Source organism: Neovison vison, chromosome 13 (genome assembly GCF_020171115.1).
Source record: "Neovison vison isolate M4711 chromosome 13, ASM_NN_V1, whole genome shotgun sequence".
In the NCBI taxonomy this organism is placed as follows: Eukaryota; Metazoa; Chordata; class Mammalia; order Carnivora; family Mustelidae; genus Neogale; species Neogale vison.
Window position 1 is genome coordinate 144,457,185 of NC_058103.1, and position 22,862 is coordinate 144,480,046.

The window sequence follows — 22,862 nt, forward strand, 5'->3', positions numbered from 1 at the left end:
TGACAGGGAAACATATTTCATGTCTTTTTATATACTAAACACCCAATATATTGGGCAAGACACAGCAGAAGCTAAAGCATAGGAGACTATATGATCAAGAAGTATGCTGAGGCAGCTTCAAGATGGTCCCTGATGGTTTCCACCTCCTGATATGTATGCCCTGGGTGACCCCTCCCCTCGAGGCGTAGGCCAGCCTAGTGACTGGCTTTTAAGTAATAGAATATAGCAAAGGGGGTGGGACCTCACCTTAGTGACTGCTTACAAGAGATCGTAAGTTCCATATTCCTAGCAGATTCTCTTGACTGACTGCCTCCCACACTACCTTTAATAAAGCAAATTGCAAGGAATTGAGGACAACCTTTGCCAAACAGCCATGTAGGAACTGAGGCCATCAGTCCAACAGCCCTTGAAGAACTGAGTTCTGGCAACAACGGTATCAGCCTGGAAATGAATTCTTCCCCCGTTGTGCGTTTAGATGAGATCCTAGATCAGACCAGTACTTTAATTGTAGCCTCCAGGAGACTCTGAAATGGAGGACCCTAGTAAGTCATGCCCAGACTCTGATTCACAGCAAGTATGGGATAATAAGTGGGCATTGTTTTAAGGCACCAAGTTTGTTATGATCTGTTACCAAGCAATAGATAATTCATAGAGAAAGGTCACTTTTGTGGAGTGCCATTTCTCTCCTGGACCCTGAAAGAGAGCTGTCAGAGCTGCACAAAAACTCATTTTGTCTTAACAACCATCCCTCAAGATACGGCTTCGGCGGGCATATAGACATGACTCTAAATTGCAAAGATACAGGAAAAAGAAATAGTTTAGAGAAATCAGCCCAACTTGCCCAAAACTGCACAGAGCCAAAATTCTAAAACCTGGACTAGATCCTGTGAAAGTAGGAATAGGAAAAAAGAAAGGAGCCAGCTCTGAGTCCTGGTTCCGTGTGTCAAGAATGAAGTAGGGCCGGGGTGCCTGGGTGGCTCAGTCAGTTAAGCATCTGCTTTCAGCTCTGGTCATGATCCCAGGGTCCTGGGATCGAGCCTCACATCGGGCTCCCTGCTCGGCAGGAAACCTGTTTCTCCCTCTCCTCCTCCGCTTGCTTGTGTTCCTTCTCTTGCTATCTCTCTCTCTCTCTGTCAAATGAATAAATAAAATTTAAAAAAAAGAAAAGAAAAGGAATGAGGTAGAGAATTGAGCTTGAGATTAATGTGGATGATGGTGTCTTCCCCCACCCAATACAAGAAAAGATAAAGTAAAAATGCCCAAGTTATGATCTATGGAAATGATACTCTAGGGAAAGTAGAAAATCAGTTTAAACTCTCCAGTATTGGATAAGAATCAGTTGACAAAAGAAGTTACAAAAAGAATTCAAAAAAGAGCCACAGAGATGGTATCCATTTTTTCTTTTAAACTAGTGCAGAGAATTTTTTTTTTTTTTGGTAGTCATTTAAAATGTGTAGCAGATTTTTTCCAGGTAGGCAATGTTTTACATTACTACAAGGTTTTTAGGGTAGCTAGAAATATATATAACAAGAAGGCAGCTGAAATGCTACACATTTGTAATGAAACTAACAGAAGGCCAGACTGTAGAAATGAAACATATTAGATAACAACAACAGAATAAACCCCAATAAGATAGAAAAAATAAATTGCCTAACTAAATTATTTCCTCCAGAAAGTCAGTTGTAGTGGAAAATTTGTGGGGATGCTGGGATTTTGTAAGAGCTTTAAAATTGCTACCACTAGCTCTATATTGTTACTTATAATTTCTTTACAAAGCAACATACTTTTTCTTGATAAAAATATATTGCTAGTACTCTTCTCTTTCATGACAGGCATGACTAGGGATACAGAGATTGAAGTGTTTTGTTAAGAGATAACTAGATAAGAAGCTGGAAGGGAGAGTACAAACGAGAAAGGAATCAAGAAAATAACTGGGTACCAAAAATAGATAAATAAAATAAAATGTTTGCTGATAAAAGAATTGGCTCAGTTAGATGTCTTAGTAAATCCATCACAGGAATGAATGGGGAGGCTGACCTGACCAATGACATCCTGTATATGCTTTGTCAATTCTGGGCCTCGATTTCTCATCTTAAAACTCAGATTCTAATGTTTATTTCTACATTAGATGACCAAAGGCAGATGATGATTCCTTGTAGTGTGCCCGCCGTGTAGCGGACTTGGAATGAAGTTTATGGAATCTGAAACGGAGTCTGTGTTACCTCCATAAAGGGAATGAATGGAAGTCATAAAGAAAAACATTTTGATTCTCACCTTCCCATGGCAGTTTTTTTTGGTGACACTGAAGGAAGAGAACTAGGAAAGGAATAAGAAAAGATCAAACAGAGGCAAAGCCTAGAAAATATGACAGAGGCTAGCCCAATGCCTCCAGGCACATTTCTTCTCCTCTAAATGCGGATGAGCTATGGGACCCCCTTGCAGGTAAGCGAGACCTTGGGAGCAGGTCTGGCCAATGGATAGTGAGTTCAAGTAATTTTCTATTCTAGTTAAGTGACTGTACCTAAGTGTGTCTTCCCTGTGTGCTCTGTCCCTCCTATCTGCCAACTGGGTTATGCGGGGGAAACCCTAAACCGTGTTTTGAAGAAGACCTACTGCATAATAGGAGCCCCAATCACCGAATGGTTGCCTGGAGTGCAGATCCGTTCCCGTAATGTCCTCAGTGGGCCAGCGGGGAAGGAAAAGGAAACCTTCAGTGTGTTGATCCATTCAGGATATGAAATCGTAAATGCATCTCCTATTATTTACAAATAGAGCATGAATGGGAGAGAGACGGGAGCATTATGTAACCGACAGATGAATTTATATATACATTTAGGAAGCAAAAGTCTAGATTCAGAGAACAATTTGGCCATTTCTTATGTCAGAGAAATAGTCCCCTTGGATTCCTATCAGTGGTCAATCTCTCCTGTCCATTTAAAATTATTGTATTTACAGCATAATTCTGCATGTATATGAGGGGGTACCAGCATGCTGCCGACCTGATTGCACCCAAATGGACTCCCAAAGAGGATGAGGCACCTCTCTCCTGGAGAGATGTTTATTTTGTAGCTAACAAAGTGCAAGAATGTATTTTTTTTGAGATATTTGCTTAGGAGCTCAGAATTTAAACTTGCAACATTGGCTCAGCCACTCATTTAAGGTAATAAAAGTTGCTTCCATTGGAGATATAATATTCAGAATACCCATTGTGTATATTTTCCCAATTAATTGGACTTTAATTACCTTGCAGAAAATCTATAAAAGAGTCATCAAAGTTTTCAAGATGAGAGCAAGCTGGTACATATTCCATTTACCTTCCACACAGCTATCTTATTATGAAACTTAAAAAAAAAAAAAAAACAATAGCCAATTTAATTTTCTTCTGTTGAGGCTTATAAAAGACCCCATAGAGGCTACTATCTCTAGTTTTTAATAACGATAGCTCTATTTAAAAGTATAAATGCTGAGAAGGAGAACAGTCTTAGGAATGCTGTTTTAAATCAAGGTGACCCATTATATTAATTTCTTATAATGCCTTTGTACATGTGTGTGTATACAAATGTACACACACAGTTGTATGACTGTATCAATATTCAGCCCAAGTGAGACAAAAAAAAAAAATCCAATAAGGGGGAAGTAATATAAAACTAATTTCTTCATTTTTCTCATGTCCATATCAATTATTTTTTGGAATACTTTCTTCCCATTGGAGGGGGCAATAAAAATGATGTTTAGTAAAATGATGTTTAGTAAAGATGATATTTAATAAATGTATTTATATAAATGTTTAATAAAATCTATATAACTTCCATTATGAAATACGTATGTTCAGTGAGGCAGACAGTAGAGATACACCATCGAAATAGACATGATGGCTTGACTTGAAGGAAATTATTTACAGTCAGCTGATGAGAACGGCTTAGGTAACTTGATGCCCAAAGGAAAGATGGGGGGTTTAGATGAGAGGGAAGCAGTGCTGAGTGGGAGCTGGGTTGTATCCTGCCATTTCCTCTGTTACAATATTGGTGTTAAAATAGGGAGGAGCCACTTTTAAATCCCATCCTAAACATGTCCAGTGTGGTCAATGAAAAATATTATTTTTGGCATTTGCAGCAGAAAAGCTGCCCAGATGGGGAGCCAGAAGCTAAATAAAAAGTGAAACCTGAAATTAAAAACATGTCAGAACCCATCAGTTTGGTGTGGCTGAAATATATTCTTACCTAGAAGGAACCGATTGCCCTTGAGGGCGTCTCAAATCTCTTTCTAGCCCTGCACTTTGATGCTTTAAGATTCGGAGCTAGAAGATAATTGGCTGAATATTTTGCCTTTGATTAGGAATTTCTAATCTCCTACCCCAGCCCTGGATGCTCTGGCTACAATGTTTATTTCCTGATCGGACCCCTTGCACCAACTTCATGATACTGTTGGGTACTTTCCTGGAGCCTGAATTAGTTTAATAGTCTGGACAATGAATTTCCAAGTAATTGCAATGGCTTCACTCCACGATATGTCTCACAGGGCACTCTTGGAAATTAAATGTTACTTCTCAACAGTTATTTGCTTACTTCATCCCCATTTTATTAAATAATCATAAAAGCCCTCTTGCATTTAAATATGCATGCTCTGTTATCTGAAAGGTTTGGCAAGATGAAGAGGATGGAGGAAATGAAGCCAATGTCACCCTCTCTTTGCTCTCTCTCCCTGGATGTTCCGCTGACACTGCGTGCTCCCAAAATCTTAGGCTTTCTGGACTCTCTGACCCGGACCCACCAGGGTCTTGCTTTCTTTACCACAATTATAGCAGAAATCCCTGCTGTTTAGAAGTGGCTTGAACCTTTCATCAACATTGAAAACCTTTCAGCCAAGTTACAGTGAAGGAATGAGTTGAATATTCTTCCCCGTTGCATGAATATTCAACGAGATTTCTGAGGATTTGTTTTGATGGAAACATGGGCAGTGTCCTGAGACACATGCAGGTGATCTTGTGGCGATGATGACACACTTTCTCTGGGTCCAGTTGAGAAGAGGAGCTTGCCCCTCCTTCTTAGACCACTTCCCTACTAGAGGACTGTATGAGGTTGTCTACCTGCAGAATTTGGAGAGGAAGGTGTTGCTTTCATTTGAAGAATTTCACTCAATGAGTTAGTAAGTGACTTGTTCAAATTCAACAGAGTTCTGCCATATTCTTGTTTCAAATATTCTAGAGCAGCGTGGGGTTAGTAGAGAGGGCCCCAACTTTGGACATAGCCACACTGGATTTGAGTTCTGGGGATACCCCTTACTATCTGTATGACTGTTCACATAATAGCACCTGATCTTCAGCTCTTAAAGAAATAGTCTATCTTTCCAGGGTTGTTGTCAGTCTTATAAAAATGCCTTTAATCTACCCAAAGTATAATAGATACTAATAAATAATAAATACTATAATTATCCGTTCTGTCATTATGGTTTCCAACAGTCAGCTTGGTTGAACACTGGCACTCAGGATAGGAGTCATCATAGAGCTCAGAAATTGTGCTTAGAAAATGGTAAGTTGTATTCCTTTTATGTGAAATTTACCTGACCACTTGGCATGGTAGTTTCTTGTTCATCAAAAGCACAATATACAGATCTGATGATTTCATAAAGGAAGGCCACCTGTATTAGCTAATGGAAAAGACAGAATTTGCATTTTCATCCCCATTTCCCCTGTCTGGCTCTATTGTGTGATCTTAGGCAAGCAAGTACATTTTTCCATCTCTTTGGGGAGGAAGAGCAGAGGGCTTTATCTGCAATATCAAGGCTATATCTGTGTAAATTATTTCCAAGAGACGAGTGAGAGTGACTGCAATATTGTCCCTCAGGTACTTGGCATTCCTTGGAAGAAAACATGATGTAATTGGACTTTAATAACTTGGATGAAAATGTATCTTAGGGCCATAAAATGGTTCCCGACAACATTAGATCTAGGCGAGTTATTATGATTACTTCCTAAGAAGTGTTCGGATTAACGGATATGTGATTATAAAGTTCATTACAAAGGCAGAATCAGAAGAAGGAAGAGGTAAAGCGAAGTACGCTGATATTTCAATGCTTCACACTCTGGACATTTTAGGCAGAGACTTTATTTTAGCACTTGTACTGCCAGGCTCTGTGGGGGAATAGCTGAATGTGGAGGACTGTCCTGAATACCATTTCCACTTTCCTACTTCCTCTGCATCACAGGCTGCTTCTGGGAACCTCCTTCTGTCACGGTGTGTCAGTAAGAGCAGCAATAGGAGAAGCAACACACTTGGGTCTATTAGTTCTTCCCCCAGCAGGGGAAGCATTCCTATAACATCCAGTCAGCGAACTTGGGGCACCTTCTGTGGGAGGTGTTATATGTGCACAAACATAAATACATGATTCTTGACCTTGGTTAAAAGCAGTCTAATGGAGGAGGCCAGGTGTTTGTGCAAATACACCTCTTTACAGATTCCTAAAGTATTTTATGGCTGATTCCCACTGATGATTATTCCTAGTTGGTTATGTTAATCTCATTCTCACCACCCTGTTATTATTAATGGATTCAGGGATGGATGTGGGTCTAAGCCAGTTGATGGGTATTGAAACACTAGAAGTGACGTTCTAGAGATTTCTGGTGCTGGAGGGAAAATCTTTCCCCAATGTTTGGTTGGTCTTAAAAGACCATTTAATCCCCATAAGTGAAACAGCAGATAGAGAGAGAAGAAAAGAAGAAGAAGAAAAAAATTCTGTCCTGGAAAACATAATTAAGCAACTAGTTAAATCTTGCTCTGCATTTGGACTTCATGTTATGTGAGGTAATGAGTCACTTTATTGCTTACGTCAACCCAAACTAAATGTTCACTTACTTGCAACCAGAAACACTGCAACTGAATACTCGTTTAATTTAATGCTTTCCAAATTGCACTACTGGGAATTTACCCTAAAGATACAAACGTAGTGATCCAAAGGGGCACGTGCACCTGAATGTTTATAGCAGCAATGTCCACAATAGCCAAACTATGGAAAGAACCTAGATGTCCATCAACAGATGAATGGATCAAGAAGATGTGGTATATATACACAATGGAATACTATGCAGCCATCAAAAGAAACGAAATCTTGCCATTTGCGACAACATGGATGGAACTAGAGCGTATCATGCTTAGCGAAATAAGTCAAGCGGAGAAAGACAACTCTCATATGATCTCCCTGATATAAGGGAGTTGTGATGCAACATGGGGGCTTAAGTGGGTAGGAGAAGAATCCATGAAACAAGATGGGATAGGGAGGGAGACAAACCATAAGTGACTCTTAATCTCACGAAAAAAACTGTGGGTTGCTGAGGGGAGGGGCGTTGGGAGAAGGGGGGAAGGTTATGGACATTGGGGAGGGTATGTGCTTTTGGGTAAATTGGAAGGGGAGATGAACCATGAGAGACTATGGACTCTGAAAAACAGTCTGAGGGGTTTGAAGTGGCGGGGGGGTGGGAGGTTGGGGTACCAGGTGGTGGGTATTATAGAGGGCACAGCTTGCATGGAGCACTGGGTGTGGTGAAAAAATAATGAATACTGTTTTTCTGAAAATAAATAAATTGGAAAAAAAAATGAAAAAAGAAAAAAAAAAAACAAAAAACATTTTGACAATGACAAGTGCTAATGATATGGGGACCTGGCTCACTTACGTATTGCTGGTTGGAATAAAAAATGGTACAGACATGCTGGAAAAAAAAAAAAAAAATTAATGCTTTCCATGTCCCCTGTCACAACAGTCCCCTCAGATTCTTACTTAAGAGACAGACTCTGGGGAACCTGGGTGGCTCCGTTGGTGGGACATCTGAGTCTTGATTTCTGCTCAGGTTGTGATCTCAGTATCATGAGATAAAACCTCACTTCAGGCTCCACATTCAGCGGGGATGGGAGTCTGCTTGACACATTCCCTCTCCATCCGCCCCTCCCCCTCACACTCTCTCCCTCTCTCTCAAATAAATAAATAAATCTTAAAAAAAAAAGACACAGACTCCAGGTGATGTATATGGAGACTCAGAACCTCTGATCCACATGTACCAAAATGGGGCCTCAGGTGATTCTTATGATCAGGAAAATCTCAGATGATTCTTCTGATTACTTATAGAATTAAGGAAAGGATTAAGTGCAGGTTAAGCAATCAACTCAGCCTGGAAGAGTTACAAATGATTTCTCTAAGGGACATTTGATCTATGCCTTGAACAATGAATGGGGCTTACTATGCTGAGAAGAGAAGGAAAGATGGTACCCACGAAGGGGAGCTCAAAAAAATCTTCATCTCTGTGGTCTTGGTTGCCTCATTTATAAAATCAACACATTAGAAAATCCTGCTCCCTTTCTCCTCTAATGTCCTCTGTTTTGATGATAACTTTAGAAACTAGGCAATTTCAATGTTACTTACCTCTTATCCACCTCGAAAGTGTTCACCATAGTAACTTGTGGAATTTTCTTTATGAGAACTTCTCTCTATTGGAAAAATAGAAATATTTAGTAAGCTTCATTATAATGTAGCTGTCATACAGGTGGAGACTATCTTTCTTGTCCACTTTTGTATCCACATGGACTTTCAAAGGACCTGGCCCAGATGCACTCAATTGTGGTTATTGCATAACTGGATTGAATTAATTATATTCAAGTGCTCAATTTCATATAGACCCTTTAAAGATTAATTGCACATGTAAAGTGAATAATACTTTAGTTATAGTGATGATACTATCAATAATGTAAATATTTGGAATTTGCCTACCCACCTTATCTTTTTTAAAGCCATCCCATCATTGAGCTTGTATTTATGGAACATTTTCTAGGTGTCAGGTACTATTCTGGGTGCTGGGAATAAAGCCATAAACAAAACACAAAAATCCAAGCCTGTATAGTTTTATATTCTGGTGGGAGAGTGAGGATATCATTTCTGTTTATAACCTGAATTCAGGCATAGTTACCTCTAATTCATAGATGAGGAAAATTTCAAAGGATTTCATGTCTTTATGAGGTCACTCATTTTGTCAAACCCGTGATAGAAACCAGAAGTTACGTGACTTCAGCACAATGATGAGCACACCATTCCTTCACAGGGACTGTGTGACACTTAATGAGACTGTCTTCAAATGAGCAAGTAGTTAAGTTCTTGCCCTGTGTCAAGTTCCTCCTCTGTCAGTGGGAATATATTTAAAGCCCATAAGATACAATATCTGTCTTAAAGAATCTGTTGCTTTCCTGTCTCTGTGCCCCTCACCTACTGTGCCTCCTTGGATAAGAAAATATAAGCACACACAAACTTCATAAAAATGGATTCCACTTATCTGGGTCATAGTTCCCAGATGTCAGAGCAATGGGAGGGTAGACCAACACTCAAAGTCGTATTAACTAAATAAAGGAAATGTTGTAAAAGCACTTGATTTAGGCCATTTTCAACTCACGCCTTAAAATTATCTTTTTCTAGGACTGCATTGTCTTAGAGACAGTGCTTCTCTTCTTGGTTTAAAGAACCACAAGAGATTTTCACAACATCAGGATCTAATATCCTTTACACGGTACAGAAACAACTCCTTTATCCAGAGATTACTTTCCAGGAGCAACTCCTAAGTGAAACATAGACTGAAACTAAGATGAATCGGAGCAGCCAGGAGAGACTCATGCATGGTTCTGATGTGCTACTGCTTCACTCCTTGCACTGTTCTTCCATCCTCTTCACAGGAGGTTCACAACAGCCCCAACAGTGAGGAAATGGCAACAATAATGAGAATAGTGAGGACACCTGCCTCTCTGGGAGTACTTACACACAACACCTTATTTCATCTTTCCACCAACCCTGTAAAGTGAGTGTCATTATTATGCCCACCTTTTAATGAAGAAACTGAAATTTTAGAGAGTTTAATTTTTTTTCAGTGTCAAAAAGGTAATCAGCAGGGAAATGAGAATTTTAATGTCTTTATATATCTATCTGTCTCTAAAATAAAATCTCTGCCTTCAATGATCAGATTTCCTAACCTGCAGTAGCTAATAAATGGAGAGAGGTGGAAAGAAAACACAGAAAGAATTCATAAAACAAAAATGCACGGGAGCTCTGGGCATGTTAGTCTAGTGGCTTACAACCCTCTACCCCTCCTTGGCTTCTAGGATAGATAGCATATTAATTAAGATATATAAAGATAATTCTGAATCAGGAAGTAAAAGTGAAATTCCACTGAATCCTTTGGCCTAAGTGTAAATGGAAAAGATATCTGCATTTTCAAAACATGTCTATGTAAATTATGAAAATTGAAAGTTTAGGTACTTAAAATGCACTAAACTTTAGGTGTGTGGACTATTTGCTTATATTGAACAGCCCATTTATAGCTGCAGTTGGTGTTAATCTTGCCAATATTACCTTCATGCATCTACTGGATATCTCTACCATTTTTAGCACAGAACAAGGATTTAGAAATCTTACAGTGGACACAAGGTCAACCACCTGAATAGATACAAATTAGAAAGAACTGATTCTATCAGTAAGACTATATCAAACTCAACTTTGGGTATCAGTGTCCAAATACTTACTGGTTTAAAGAACCAAATTCCTGGATTTTATTTTTATTTCTACTGAGGCAACTTGAACATAGAAGTATTTCTTTTTACTTTTTTTTTTTTTTAAGATTTTATTTTTTTGACAGGGAGAGAGAGAGTACAACCAGGGGGAGCGGTATGCAGAGGGAGAGGGAGAAGCAGGCTCCCCACTGAGCAGAGAATCAGACATGGGACTCTGAGATCATGACCTGAGTGGAAATCAGATCCTTAATCAACTGGGCCACCTAGGTGCCCCCAGAGAAGTGTTTCTTACTAAGTGTTCGTAAGTAAGGTAGATGTTCTTCCTTTCCCTTCACTGTATTTATAAAGGTTTTTTTTAAGATTTTATTTATTCACTTGACAGAGATCACAAGTAGGCAGAGAGGCAGGCAGAGAGAGAGAGGAGGAAGCAGGCTCCTCGAGGAACAGAGAACCCGATGCGGGGCCCAATCCCAGGACCCTGGGATCATAACCTGAGCCGAAGACAGAGGCTTTAACCCACTGAGCCACCCAGGCGCCCCATCCTTCACTGTATTTAAAAGTCTGTGTGTGGATAGAGATTATATTACTAACAAGTCCACTGATATTAATTAAGCACATAAGAATAATCCAAGTCTGGGGCGCCTTGTTGGCTCAGTCCATTAAGGCTTTGACTCTTGATTTCGGCTCAGGTCACGATCTGCTGCAGTGAAATTGAGCCCAGCATCAGGCTCTGAGCTCAATGGGGAACCTGCTTAAGATTCTCTGCCTCTCCGTCTGTCCTCCCCCTGATTATTTGCACTCTCAAAACAAACAAACAAATAAATAAAATATTGAAAAAAATGATCCAAGTCAGCTTGCCATTATGGCAAATACCCAAGAAAAGAATGGAGGGAGCAGTGCTGTTGTCCGTAAGCCCAGCAAAACTATTCCTGGTATTTTGTGAATATGAATGAAGCTGCTTTGAGCCTCTTATTTTTTCCCTTATTTTAAATCATTTGTGTAATGGTATTCTTAACCATATTTGGTAAATTGACCAATTTCCTACCTTCTCATAAAATATATATATATATATATATTTTTTTTTCCCCCTTGGAAAAACCTTCCCAACACCTTCACTGGGTGGGTGTATTTTTTCCAGCTACCACTCAGTCTCTTTCACTCTGCTTGCCTCCACCCCGCCCCCCGGGCCTGACACGGCCAGGTTAGAAATGGCCACTGGTTAGAAACCTCCCTTCCCATGGGGCACCTGGGTGGCTGAGTGGGTTAAAGCCTCTGCTTCGGCTCAGGTCATGATCCCAGGGTCCTGGGATCGAGCACTGCATCAGACTCTCTGCTCAGCAGGGAGCCTGTTTCCCTTCCTCCCTCTCTGCCTTCTTGTGATCTCTGTCTGTCAAATAAATAAATAAAATCTTAAAAAAAAAAAAAGGAAGAAACCTTTCTTCCCTATGAGATGCTGCTGCCAAGATGAGGAAGGGTAGAGGATGGAGTCACAGGGTCTTGTTTTTCAATGCAACCAACACTACTTCCAAGAAGAGTGATGCTGATTTGCTCTCAACTGATGGCAAATATTTGCTATTAAAAAAAAGGATTTTTTCATTTTCAAGCAAACGTATTTGCCTACTTCTTTGATTCCCACTATAACACCTTGGGCTTTCTATAAGCCAGAACAAATTCAACATTCTCTTATATTTTTATGTGTCAGCTCTGTGTATTAAAGGAAGAAACTTTCAAAACATTTCCTGATATTTTGCCTCATTAGCCTCTCAGTGTATTTTTTAACCAACATCTGTGATCCTCTGATGTAACTATAATTGCAAAGTGGGGGATTAGTCAGTGAGAAGATTGGAAAAAGGAGATGTATTAATAGGCTAGAGACATCTTTTTTACAGAAAAATGTACATTTATACCAAACAGGAATACATTACTCACCTCTGTACTAAGACAACAGAACAGACATAACAGCAAATAAAGACTTCTATATTTATTTCAAACCACATTATGTTTTTAACATGGGAAAATAAAGGGATTTTTATTATTTGCTGTATTTTTTTTAAAAGATTTATTTATTTATTTGTGAGCGCCTGGGTGGCTCAGTCATGAAGCATCTGCCTTTTTTTTTTTTTTAAAGATTTTATTTATTTATTTGACAGAGAGAGATCACAAGCAGGCAGAGAGGCAGGCAGAGAGAGAGGAGGAAGCAGGCTCCCTGCTGAGCAGAGAGCCCGATGCGGGCCTCGATCCCAGGACCCTGAGATCATGACCTGAGCCAAAGGCAGCGGCTTAACCCACTGAGCCACCCAGGCGCCCGAAGCATCTGCCTTTGACTCAGGTCATGATCCCAGGGTCCTGGGATTGAGCCCCATATCAGGCTCTCTGCTTGGTGGGAAGCCTGCTTCTCCCTCTCCCACTCCCCCTGCCTGTATTCCTTCTCTCACCATGTATCTCTCTGTTAAATAAATAAATAAAATCTTTAAACAATAAATAAAGTAAAAAATAAATAAACGATTTATTTATTAATTTTTTTATTTGAGAGAGAGTGTATGTGTGTGAATTATGGGGGGGGAGGGCAGAAGGGGAGGGAGAGAGAGGGTATCTTAAGCAGACTCCCCACTGAGCACGGAGGCTGACTCAGGGTTTAAGCTCAGGACGCATGAGATCATAACCTGAGCCAAAACCAATAGTGTGACGTTCAACTGACTGAGCCCTCTGGTGCCCCTTATTCACTGTATATTTTCTTCTCAGTTTCTTTACTAAAGTTCTATTCTTTTTCAGTATCTTCAATTTTTATTGAACTGACTTTAGCACATTTTGTTACATCCTTCTGAGTTAATTTGTTATTGTTGTTTTGTTGCTTTGCTTTGTTTGGCCAGTGTGGAAGCTGGGAATTCATTCATATTTCATCTGACAAATAGTCCTGGCAGGTCCTGGGGACACTTAAAATTAGCCAGCGATGTCCCATCACCTGCCACGCATGCCCTGCACATGTGTACACATGACATCTGAGAAAGAACAACCAAAAACATTTTTCCTCTAAGTCAGAAGATGATTTTTCAGATCAAGTTGGTCTTCTTTGGGAGAAAATTACTTTTCCCAGTAGCCGAACACAAAAGACTTCTCATAATTTGACATCATCCTACAGAATACTTTTCTCTCACTTAAAAACAGAAATATAGATTAAGACCCTGCTGTTGTAGATTTCTGTACCTTCCATGACTCTAAGCAAAATATTATCTGAAGCATAGGAGAGAGTGTGGCTTACTAGAAATCATAGCCTTACTACTCAAATTGGCCCAACTGCCACTTAAAGGAAATCACCGCCTGTCTTTGGTTGGACTCCCTAGAAGCAGAGTCTGAGACGAGGATTCACAAGCCAGGGATTTCTTAAGGTAGTGTCCCCAAGATATACTGGGAAAAGATTAGGGAGGAAGGACAGGGAATGGAGAAGTTTATAAAGTGTGATTTCAGGTTGATCCTGCAGTACTCTCTGGAATGGAGTTCACACCTCATAGTTTGTCAAAACTCAAGGCACAGGGGCAGGGTTTTCTTAATCATGGAACAGTCAACCATTTGGCTATAAACTGTTCAAGAGGCATGGAAGCCCCTCTGGGCATGTAGAGGGAGGTGGCTTTGGTAGCCAAAAGGAATTTATAGAATGAGGTAGTGGCCATTAGAAGCAAAGAACATAGAAGAGGGAGATAAATGCACAGATATGACAAAGGAAATCCAAGAGGAGCTTGGAGGTGCACTGATAGTGTTTGCGATGCTGTGTTTACTTCCAGAAATATTGGCACATGTTTTGTGTGTTCATTCAGTGTCAAAATGTACTATGAATCCAGTTCAGCAATGTGCCATAGAGATAGAACGTGAGTAAGATGGCCAACACATTCATGAAAAGTGCTCAACATCACTAATTATGAAGGAAATGCAAATCATCACCACAATGGGATATTGCCCCACACACGTTAGAATAGCTATTAACATAAAGACCAGAAATAACAAGCGCTGGCAAGCACGTGAAGAAAAGGGAACCCTTGTGCACTGCTGTTGGGAATGTAAATTGGTGCAGTCACTATGGAAAATAGTTGCTGTTTCCTCAAAAAATTAAAAATAAAATTACCTTAAGATCCAGCAATTCCACTTCTAGGTATTTACCCAAAGAAAACAGAAATACTAATTCAGAAAGATATGTGAACCCCCATGTTCATTACAGTATTATTTACAATAGCCAAGATAGGAAAAAACCAAAGTGTCTGTCCATAGATGAATGGGTAAAGAAAATGTGGTGTTTGGAGCAAGATGGCGGAGGAGTAGCCGACTGAAACAGCATTAGGTCCCAGAAGTTCAGGGAAATAGTTATCAAATCATTCCAAACACCTACAAACTCAACAGGAGACTGAAGAGAAAAAAAGCAGCAATTCTAGGAACAGAAAATCAACCAGTTTTTGGAAGGTAGGACCTGCGGAGAAGTGAATCCAAAGCCATGGGAAGATAGACCACAGAGTGGGGGTGGGGGGACAGGTCCTGGCAAGCAGAGGAGCAATGGAGCTCAAAATCCTAACTTTTAAAAGTCTGAAGGGACATGCTTCAGAGGCTAATTGAGGGTGGAGCCCTCACGGGGACAGTGTGGTCTCAAATCCCTCGAGGTCACAGAAGGATCAGGGGTGTCTGAGTGTTGCAGAGCTGCCAGATATCGGAGCAGGGAAGCCGACTACAGAGACGGAGCTGAGGAGGGAGCTCTCACCTCAGGGTCACCTTAAATTGTGATCCAAGGCACAGTCGGGTCACTGCTTTTTGAGGAGGGACCCCAAAAGTGGCAGGTCAGGGGAGACTTACCTTCCTCTGGGAGGAGCAGGGCTGCAGGAATCTGCTGGGTTTGGAGACTCCGGACGGGGCCAAGCGCCAGAGACAGAAACACTCGGTCACAGGCCGGGTGAGCTCGGAGCGGGGCCGGAGCCCAGGGAGACGGAAGGACTGAGGGCTTTTCTCTGAGGCTGCACTGAGGAGGGGCCCTGAGCTCTCAGCAACTCCAGACCAGAGACTGGGCGGCCGCCATCTTTATTCCCGTCCTCTGGAGCTCTACGGAAAGCGCTCAGGGAACAAAAGCTCCGAGAGCAAACCGGGCGGATGACTTAGCCCCGCCCCTAGCAAGAGCGGTGCAATTCCCCCTCAGGCAAAGACAATTGAGAATCTTGGCAACAGGCCCCTCCCGCAGAAGATCAGCAAGAAATCCAGCCAAGACCAAGCTCACTGATCAAGTAGAACAGTGGAATTCCAGAGGAGGGGAAACCAAAGCATGGAATTCATGACTTTCTCCCCATGATTCTTTAATCTTGCAAAGTTAATTCTTTTTAATTCTATTTTTTTCTTACTCTAGTTTTTTTTTAACTTTTCCTCTTTCCTCTTTTAACATTTTTTAACTAGTTTATCTTAACAATACCTTTCTTTAAAAGAACTTTCTAAACCTTCATTAGGTTTAGTCATATTTTATCCTTCATTGTATCTAACTTTATTTTTGCATACATATAAGGTTTTTTTCTTCTAAAAATTTTTGGGTTACACTTTCTTCTAATAGATCAAAATATACCCTAAATCTAGCACAGGGCTTTGTTCTGGTCTCCAGCCTGAGCAAATTCTCTCCATTTTCTTTTTCTTTCTTTTCCAACCAACTTATTTTATCAATTTCTTTTTTAGAATTTATTTTTAATTTTCATCTTTACAGTCATATTCCATCCCTTCATCATGTTTACCCTTGTTTTTGAATATATATGAGTTTTTCCTTCTTTAAAAATTTGAGAGGTAGTTTCTTCTAAGAGACCAAAATACACCCAAATCAAGTAAGTCATTCTGTCTAATATATATTCACCAGACTAATAGATATATATAAATATTTTTTCCAGTCTAAAATATATATGTATAAATTTAAAAAAAAATTTTTTTTCTCCCTTTCTTCTCCCCTGATTTGGGGTCTCTTCTGATTTGGTTAGTGTACATTTTTCTGGGGTCTTTGTCACCCTTTTAGTATTTTATTCTCTCAGTCATATATTCTTAACAGGATAAAATTACAAGGTGGAAACACTCACCACAAAAGAACAAGAGGCAGTCCAATTAGGCTAGGGACCTAATCAATATGGGCATTGGGAATAGGTCAGAGCTAGAGTTCAGAATGACAATTCTCAAGGTGCTAGCTGGGTTCAAAAAAGGCATGGAAGACATTAGATAAATGCTGTCTGGAGAAATAAAAGCCCTTTCTGGAGAAATAAAAGAACTAAAATCTAATGAAGCTGAAATCAAAAAAGGTATTAATAAGGTACAATTAAAAATGGACGCTCTTACTGTTAGGATAAATGAGGCAGAAGAGAGACTTAGTGATATAGAAGACCAAATGACAGAGAATAAAGAAGCTGAGCAAAAGAGAGACAAACAACTACTGGACCATGAGGGGAGAATTTGAGAGATAACTGATACCGTAAGATGAAACAATATTAGGATAATTGGGATTCTAGAAGAAGAAGAAAGAGAGAGGGGAGGCAGAAGGCATATTGGAGCGAATTATAATAGAGAATTTCTCTAATATGGCAAAGGGAACATGCATTAAAATCCAGAAGGCACAGAGAACCCCCATCAAAATCAATAAAAATAGGACCACACCCTGTCATCTAACAGTAAAACTTATAAGCCTTAGTGAAGGAGAAAATCCTGAAAGCAGCTCAGGACAAGAAGTCTGTAACACACAATGGTAAAAATATTAGATTGGCAGCAGACTTATCCACAGAAACCTGGCAGGCCAGAAAGAACTGGCATGAAGTATTCAGAGTACTAAATAAGAAAAACATGCAGCCAAGAATACTATAACCAGCTAGGCTATCATTGAAAATAGAAGGAGAGATAAAAAGCTTCCAGGACAAACAAAACCTAAAAGAATTTGTAGACACCAAACCCGCCCTAAAGGAAATATTGAAAGGGGTCCTCTAAGCAAAGAGAGTCCTAGATCAGAAAGGAAGAGAAACAATATACAGTAACAGTTACCTTACAGGCAATACAATGGCACTAAATTCATATCCTTTAATTGTTACCCTGTATGTAAATGGGCTAAATGTCCCAATCAAAAGACACAGGGTATCAAAATGGATAAAAACACAAGACCCATCAATATGCTGTCTACAAGAAACTAATTTTAGACCAAAAGACACCTCCAGACTTAAAGTGAGGGGGGTGGAAAACAATTTACCATGCTAATGGACATCAGAAGAAAGCTAGGGTGGCAACCCTTATGTCAGATCAATTAGATTTAAAGCCAAAGACTATCATAAGAGTTAAGGAGGGACACTATATCATACTTAAAGGGTCTGTCCAACAAGAAGTTCTAACAATTTTAAATATCTATGCCCCTAACATGGGAGCAGCCAATTATATAAATCAGTTAATAACAAAGTCAAAGAAACACAGCAACAATAATACGGTAATAATAGGGGACTTTAAACCCCCCTCACTGAAATGGACAGATCATCCAAGCAAAAGATCAACAAGGAAATAAAGGCTTTAAATGACACACTGGAACAGATGGTCATCACAAATATATTCAGAACATTCCATCCCAAAGCAACAGAATACACATTCTTCTCTAGTGCACACGGAACATTCTCAAGAAGAGATCACATCCTGGGTGACACATCAGGTCTTAACTGGTAGCAAAAGGTTGGGATTTTTCCCTGCATATTTTCAGACCATAATGCTTTGAAGCTAGAACTCAATCACAAGAGGAAAGCTGGAAATACATGGAGGCTAAAGAGCATCCTATTAAAGAATGAATGGGTCAACAAGGAAGTTAAAAAAGAATTGAAAAAATTCATGGAAACAAATGAACATTAACACACAACTGCTCAAAATCTGTGGGACACAGCAAAAGCATCCCTGAAAGGAAAGTGATACAAGCCTTTCTCAAGAAACAAGAAAGGTCTCAAGTACACAACCTAACCCTACCCCTAAAGTGGCTGGAGAAAGAACAGCAAAGAAAGCCTAAGCCCAGCCAGAGAAGAGAAATCATAAAGATCAGAGCAGAAATTAATGAAATAGAAACCAAAAGAACAGGAGAGCAAATTAATGAAACTAGGAGCTGGTTCTTCGAATGAATTAGTAAGATTGATAACGCCCTGGCTAGACTTATCAAAAAGAAAAGAGAAAGGACCCAAATAAATAAAATCACAAATGAAAGAGGAGAGATCACAACCAACACCAGGGAAATACAAACAAGTATAAGAACATATTATGAGCAACTATATGCCAGCAAATTTGACAATCTGGAAGAAGTGGATGCATTCCTAGAGACATATAAACTAACAAAACTGAGCCAGGAAGAAATAGAAAACCTGAAAAGACCCATAACCAGTAAGGAGATTGAAGCAGTCATCAAAAATCCCCCAACAAACAAGAGCCCAGGGCCACATGGCATCCCAGGGGAATTCCACCAAACAGTTAACGATAAATTGATACCTATTCTCCTGAAACTCTTCCAAAAAATGGAAAATGAAGGAAAATGTCCAAACTCATTGAGGCCAGCATTATCTTGATCCCAAACCAGACAAAGACCCCACCAAAAAGGATAATTACAGACCAATATCCTTGATGAACACAGATGCAAAAATTCTCACCAAAATACTAGCCAATAAGATCGAACAGTACATTAAAAGTATTATTCACCACGACCAAGTAGGATTTATTCCAGGGCTGCAAGATTGGTTCAACATCCACAAACCAATCAATGTGATACAATACATTAATAAAAGAAAGAACAAGAACCATATGATACTCTCAGTAGATGATGAAAAAGCATGTGACAAAGTACAACACCATTTCTTGATCAAAAGTCTTCACAGTGTAGGCCTAGAGGGCCCATACCCCAATATTATCAAAGCCATCTATGAAAAGCTCACAGCAAATATCGTCCTCGATGGGGAAAAACTGAAAGCTTTTCAGTTGTCCATTATCACCACTGCTATTCAACATAGTATTAGAAGTCCTAGCCTCGGCAATCAGACAACAGAAAGAAATTAAAGGCATCCAGATCAGCAAAGAAGAAGTCAAACTCTCACACTCCGCAGAAGATATGCTACTTTATGTGGAAAACCCAAAAGACCCCACTCCAAAAGTGCTAGAACTTGTACAGGAATTCAGTAAAGTGTCAGGATATAAAATCAAAGCACAGGAATCAGTTGCATTTCTGTACACCAACAGCAAGACAAAAGAAAGAAAAAGAGTCGATTCCATTTACAATTGCACCCAAAACCATAAGATACCTAGGAATAAACCTAACCAAAGAGGCAAAGAATCTATATTTGGAAAACTATAAAGTACTCATGAAAGAAATTGAGGAAGACAAAGAAGTGGAAAAATGTTCCATGCTTATGGATTGGAAGAACAAATATTGTGAAAATGTCTATGTTACCTAAAGCAATCTACACATTTAATGCAATCCCTATCAAAATACCATCAATTTTTTTCAAAGAAATGGAACAAATAATCCTAAAATTTATATGGAACCAGAAAAGACCTTGAATAGCCAGAGGAATGTTGAATAAGATAGCCAAAGTTGGTGGCATCACAATTCCAGACTTCAAGCTCTATTACAAAGCTGTCATCATCAAGACAGTATGGTACTGGCACAAAAACAGACATATAGATCAATAGAACAGAATAGAGAGCCCAGAAATAGACCCTCAACTCTATGGCCAACTAATCTTCAACAAAGCAGGAAAGAACGTCTAATGGAAAAAAGTCTCTTCAACAAATGGTGTTGGGAAAATTGGACAGCCACATGCAGAAGAATGAAACTGGACCATTTCCTTACACCACACACAAAAATAGACTCAAAATGGATGAACAACCTCAATTTCAGACAGGAACCCATCAAAATCCTTGAGGAGAACATAGGCAGCAACCTCTTCAACCTCAGTCACAGCAACTTCTTCCTAGAAACATTGCCAAAGGGAAGGGATGGCAAGGGAAGCAAGGGCATAAATGAACTATTGGGACTTCCTCAAGATCAAAAGCTTTTGCACAGCAAAGGAAACAGTCAACAAAACCAAAAGACAACTGACAGAATGGGAGAAGATATTTGCAAATGACATATTAGACAAAGGGCTAGTATCTAAAATTTATTAAGAACTTATTAAACTCAACACCCAAAGAACAAAAAATCCAATGAAGAAATGGGCAGAAGACATGGACATGTCTCCAAGGAAGACATCCAGATGGCCAACAGACACATGAAAAAGTGCTCCACATCACTCGGCATCAGGGAAATATGACTCAAAACCACAATGAGATATAACCTTACACCAGTCAGAATGGCTAAAATCAACAAGTTAGGAAATGACAGATGCTGGCAAGGATGCGGAGAAAGGGGAACCCTCCTACACTGTTGGTGGGAATGCAAGCTGGTGCAGCCACTCTAGAAAACAGCATGGAGGTTCCTCAAAAAGTTGAAAATAGAGCTACCCTATGACCTAGCAATCACACTACTGGGTATTTATCTTAAAGATAAAAATGTAGGGATCCAAAGGGGTGTGTGCACCTGTTTATAGCAGCATTGTCCACAATATCCAAACTATGGAAAGAACCTAGATGTCCATCAACAGATGAATGGATAAAAAATAAAGAAGAAATGGTATATATATCACTCCTTCTATATAAACTCCTATATATATAGGTGTATATATATAGGAATATATATATATATATATATACACATAGGAATATAAATACATATATATATATAGGAATGTATATATATATAGGAATACTATGCAGCCATAAAAAGAAAAGAAATCTTGCCATTTGCAATGACATGAATGGAACTAGAGGGTATTATGCTGAGTGAAATAAGTCAATCAGAGAATGAAAAGTATCATATGATATCTCTGATATGAGGAATTTGAGAGGCAGGGTGGAGAGTTTGGGGGATAGGGAAGGAAAAAATTTAAAACGATGGGATCTGGAGGGAGACAAACCATATGAGACACAATCTCTTAAAACAAACTGAGGGTCGCTGGGGTGGTGGGGAGTAGGGAGAGGGTGGTTGGGTTATGGATATTAGGGATGGTATGTGCTAATGGAGAGTGTTGTTATATGTGCAAGCCTTATGATTCACAGACCTGTACCCCTGGGGCTAACAATACATTATATATTAATAAAAATGGTAATATAAAAAAGATAATGTGGCATGTACACACACACACACGCACAGAGGACTATTATTCAGCCATAAAAAAAGGAAATCTTGCTATTTGTGACAACATGGAGGGATCTTGAGGACATTATGCTAAGTAGGATAAGTCAGAGAAAGGCAAATACTATGGGACTTCATTTATGTGTGGAATCTAAAAAAAGAGAGAGAGAATAAGGTAGAATAGATACAGAGAACAAATTGGTGGTTGCCAGGGGTGGGGGTTAAGAGGTGGATGAAATGGGTAAAGGGAATCAAAAGGTACAAGCTTCCAGTTATAATATAAATAAGTCACAGGGAGTAATGTATAGCATGGTGACTTAGTGAATAATAAGGTACTGCACATTAGAAAGTTTCTAAGAGGGACACCTGGGTGGCTCTGTTGGTAAAACGTCTGTCTTCAACTCAGGTCGTGATCTGAGGGTCCTGGGATCAAGCTCTGCATCAGGTTCCCTGCTCGGTAGGGAGTCTGCTTATCCCTCTCCCTTCACCCCTCCCCCTGCTCATATGTGTTCTCTTTCTCTCTCTCTCAAATAAATAAATAAAATGTTTTTTAAAAAATAAAATATCTAAGAGAGTAGACCTTCACAAGTTCTCATCACAAGGAAAAGAAAAATGCTAACTACCCAGTTACTGATGTTAACTAGACTTACTGTGGTGATCATTCTTCAACATATACAAATATCAAAAATTTTTTTAAGATGTTATTTATTTATTTGACAGAGAGAGAGACACAGCGAGAGAGGGAACACAAATAGGGGAAGCAGAAGAGGGAGAATCAGGCTTCCGAATGAGCAGGAAGCCTGATGTAGGGCTCGATACCAGGACTCCAGGATCATGACCTGAGCGGAAGGCAGATGCTTAACGACTGAGCCATTCAGGTGCCCCACAAATATCAAATTGTTACATTGCACACCTGAAACTAATATAATGTTACATGTCAATTATGACTTAATTAAGAAAACAATGAGACTGAGAAAAAAATTTAAAGAAATACAATATGAGCTAAATATGTAACCTAAAATTTTCAAGTAGCCTCGATGAAGAAAATAAAAATAAATAGATAAAATTAATTTTAGAAATATATTTTATTTTATGCAATATAT

General features: G+C 39.5%; 1 long non-coding RNA gene across 1 annotated transcript in view; it reads right to left on the reverse strand.

Annotated features, from left to right (window-relative positions):
* Positions 1 to 15,410, reverse strand: part of LOC122893296 — a 51,198-nt gene extending 35,788 nt beyond the window's left edge. The window contains exons 1-2 of the long non-coding RNA XR_006381607.1: positions 15,369 to 15,410; positions 8,410 to 8,474 (exon numbers count right to left, since the gene is read on the reverse strand). This is a non-coding gene — a long non-coding RNA (uncharacterized LOC122893296). The remainder of the gene's footprint in view (positions 1 to 8,409; positions 8,475 to 15,368) is intronic.
* Between the last annotated feature and the right edge of the window lie 7,452 nt (positions 15,411 to 22,862).